Genomic DNA, 4,519 nt, shown 5'->3' on the forward strand with positions numbered 1-4,519 from the left:
TTTTCGTTCCCCTCTCTCCCCTCTCCCAGATCTCGCTTGCCAGTCTCCCAGATCTCGCTCGCTCACTTGCCTCTCTCACTTTATACAATTGATCTTTTTGTATATGTATACCAAAGCAGATTATACAACTGTTTTCTTTTGTATATGTATAGCGAAATATACATATTTATGTTTGCTGTGGAGCGCAATTATGCAAACTTTGCTATAACATACAAATATGAATTTTGTGTTTGCTATATGTGAAAGTTGCTCTATTTATTACTATTTGTATTCTAATAGACCCTAATACAATAAACTAAATAGTCTATGAAAATAATACCAACATAACAAATCCTAACATAAATAATTCTAATATTACTAATACACCTTTTTCAATCCTTCATTTGTCTCAATTAATGTGACACTATTATTTTTATTCAATCTAAAACGAATGACACTTTTAAAAAAAATGTATAATGAACCCCATTTATTTGACAAAAAGTCCACATTAAAAGGTATACTCTTCTATTTTAAATTTATTTTGAGGACAACTTTAAAACATTGCAAAATCTTCTCTCCATATCTAATCAAACTTACATCCCAGAATATTCAAGAATTATGGTGGACGTCTAAAATTTGACGTTTTAGGGTTAAGAGAAATGAGATTAGATCCTTCATTATAAGTGAAGGACGGTGAGCCTTAACCAAATGAGCCACCCTCACATTTCTTGTGTTTCATTAATTATCGCTTTAGTGTATATTTTTCAAATCCTTAGAACTTGATATTAATTTCAATTTAATTGAGAAAATCAATTTTAAGTATTAAAAGAGATTTAAAATATCCTTAAACTACGTAAAATTTTTTGAATAAAAATGTGTTCGGTTAATAAGTGATCTACAAATGTCCATCCGTCAATAATTTGATAAAAAAATACTCCTATTTTTATTTAATGAGTGAAAAATACTTTTTTTCCTTGAGATAAGTATATTATTTTTTTAAAAAGTAATAGTTTCTAATAATAATTTTATTATTAGCAAACGTTTATGCTATTTCAATTCGAAAAAATTAAGTACTACATATATATTTTAGTTAGAATTTTTTTATCGATATCGAAATGGAATCAATGATGGGTTACTATAATCTTATATACATGTGATTAAGAAATAATATATATATCAATTAAGGGTGTTTTTTTTATCAATTAAATAATAATATGGAAATCTTTAGACCAATTTATTCAAAACACAAACATTTTAGATCAAATTACTTACTTAAACCTTTTTGTTCAATTTTACATAATTCAAGAATATTTTTTATCCCTTTCCATGATATTTTTAATACAACTTGTTATTTGTAATTAATTTAGCTAATTTCAATTTATCATCTCTCCATATGATTGTCATCCCACAATTATATATGACCACTAAAAGTCGTATCCCACATTTTATAATTACCCCTTTTCCCTTTTTTTTTTTTAAAAATAATTGAGGATTGGAGAAGAAGAAACGAGGAGAGGAGTACGACGAATGTTCAAATAATCAATCAACTGAGTTAAGATTTTCTCCGTATAATCACTAAAGTCGTAATGGGAGTGATATAAATAAAATAATTCTTTAAAAAACAAAAAAAAATTACTTAACAAATACTAAAAGACTCGCTTTCTTCTTTCTTGTATAGTAGTGAAAAAAAAACTACAATCGCCATAGCTATAAACACCAAGCTTTCTCTCTCTATTATCATTTCTACTTAGAGAGAGAAACCAAAAAACTTAAACAAGCAAAACAAGATGAATTACCTTAAAGAACAAGCAAGAAATATAATGATCTTTTTTTCTTTATCGGTATGATTTAAGTGAAAAAATTCATAACAAGTAAAGATTAAAGTAATCAAAATCAATGTCTGAGAACAGAAGCATCATCATCACCATCATCAGCATCGTTGTCAAAAGCTCCTATTCTGCCCACTATTCAGTCATCCTGATATTCACCCATTCCGGATGTCATCATCAGGAGCTGAAGAAGTTAGGTACTTCGCAGGACAATCAAAATCTAGCATGACACGTGTAAAAAATGAGGGGGCCGTTAGTGAGAGGGGCATGTGTGTACCTATAATTGGACGGCAGGGGCTTATGTGGACGCAAAGTATAACGGAGGGCATAGACGTACCATTTATTAAAGTTCGGGGGTAAATCCGTCCTTTTTCCCTTAAAAAAAACCAACACACTGGATTGAGTAGTGCATAAACTATCACATGCAATAGAGATATGCAAAGCCAGAATACAACATTTGACTGAATGATGCAATATTTTCCATAAAAATTCTTGAGATGGCTCCAACTGTAATGCAAATACAGTACAAATATGTACTGCATTTACGTTAAACTAATTGTTAGGGACTAAGGCACTGCTATCTAGATTGAACACTTCATAATAGACAATTCATCTGCTTTACACCAAAATAATTCAAATAAAACCACTATAGATGCAAATCCTAAAGGCAGATAACACTTTAGTGATACTGGAACTGTTCATTTGCACCCAAAACACCAGCAATTGTATATAAATTATCCTTCACAAAAGTGTGCCCTTCTTTAACACTCCAAATCCCCAAAAGACCATGGTAAATAAGTTTTCCACTAGGAGAAAACTTGTCTCCAGACTACAACAACAATAACAACAAACCCAGTGATATCCCACAAAGTGGAGTCTGGGGAGGGTAGAGTATACACATGCCTACCTCTCCGAGATAGAGAGTTTGTTTCTGAACGATCCTCAGCTCAAGCAAATCAAAACAGTCTGATGTGATTGTATACTTATCTCCAGACTCCAAGTATGAAAAAGGGATTGTATGATAGCAGTCCGGTGAAAGGTGATTCACAACTTTATATAGAAAGGAACTATAATTGATGTCTGATGTGAACCTTGGGAATAAGCATTAAACCATCTACTTGATTGTATAAGATATCAGCACTCAAATCTACCAAGAAATAATGATTCATTAAAAAGCTTTTACATCAGCTAGGGACGTCAGCTTCCGAATGAGATTTCAATCGGAAAGCCCTAGTAAAAGCTGATATGATAAATGAAGATCATTAGCAAATGAAGATGACCAAGCTATCAGAAAACTGAATCTATAAGCATACAAAGCGGGAAAACAAAAATTCCGGATGTCATCATCAGGAGCTGAAGAAGCTAGGTACTTCGCAGTACAATCAACATCTAGCATGACTCTTCAGAAGGAAACCCCATTGTCAAGGTCTGCACTAGTGAGGACATGAGGCATCTGGTAAGATAATGATCAGACACCTAAAAGGATTGTGCAAAGGTCAATTAAGTGGAGTAGCCATTTTGGTGATGACCATGATGAATGATGATAGAATCAGTAGACTAATGATACCATCTTCAACCTGGCCTATTCCATTGGACATTGGGAGACAGGAGGCTGTAAATATTCACTTGGAAAAAGAACATACCATTCTCTCCACTTAATGCAGCATTTGATGGTCATTTAGTCATTTCTGCTTACCAAATGTTTGTGTTAAGTGTCCCAGAATAGTCTTGCAGTTGTCTTCCCTTCGTGAACAAAACCATTGCAACTTACCAAATGACAAAAGTAGAGGGACCCCAGAGATATATCAACTTCTGATAATGCAGTATATCATCTTCTTTTAGCTCCCTCATTCGAGTTTCTCAATAAACTGATCCAGAAAACACAGAGAAAAACAAATATGCTAAGGGATTCTGTTCAACACTGAAATGAGTAGTGCATAAACTATCACATGCAATAGGGATATGCAAAGGAATCATCAAAACTTTCATATACAATTGGATACGGCAAATGAATCTAGCTATGGCTTTTACACTAGCAAATAAAAGTAGCCCCAGAACACAGCATTTGACTGAATGATGCAATATATTCAATAAAAGTTCTTGAGATGGCTCAAACAGTAACGTAAATACAACACAAATATGTACAGCATTTACATAAAACTAATTGTTTGCGACTGAGGTGCTGTTATATAGATTGAAGTTAGAGCACTTCATAATAGACAATTCATCTGCTTTACACCAAATTAATTCAAATAAAACCACTATAGATGCAGATACTAAGCTAGCGTTTGATCATAGATTTTCAAATATTCTTGGCAAATATTATTTGGGTGAAATTTCACCATGTGTTTGGCCATAGTATTTGGAAAACATATTTCACTTTTTTAGAAAAATATGATTTATACCCATAAGTTTTAAAAACTATCAAACTAACCATAAATTTGTATTACAAGTCAATTGGATCTTCGTTGCAACAAAGAACAAGTAGTGTCCATGACACTGGAGCAATGTGGTAGTTTGAAGTGAGTGCAACAAGCATCATTCCATACATTGTGAAGTAGACAAAGCAAATGACTTTGTTACCTTGAGCCGACTGTTCATCATTTTTATCAACAACCATATCATCACTTTCATTTACTGAAAGTTTCATCACTACTTTGGTGTTCACGTAAAAAATTATGTAATACAACGCAAACAACTACTTTTTTTTT

Source organism: Solanum tuberosum, unplaced genomic scaffold (genome assembly GCF_000226075.1).
Source record: "Solanum tuberosum cultivar DM 1-3 516 R44 unplaced genomic scaffold, SolTub_3.0 scf00299, whole genome shotgun sequence".
Classification (NCBI taxonomy): domain Eukaryota; kingdom Viridiplantae; phylum Streptophyta; class Magnoliopsida; order Solanales; family Solanaceae; genus Solanum; species Solanum tuberosum.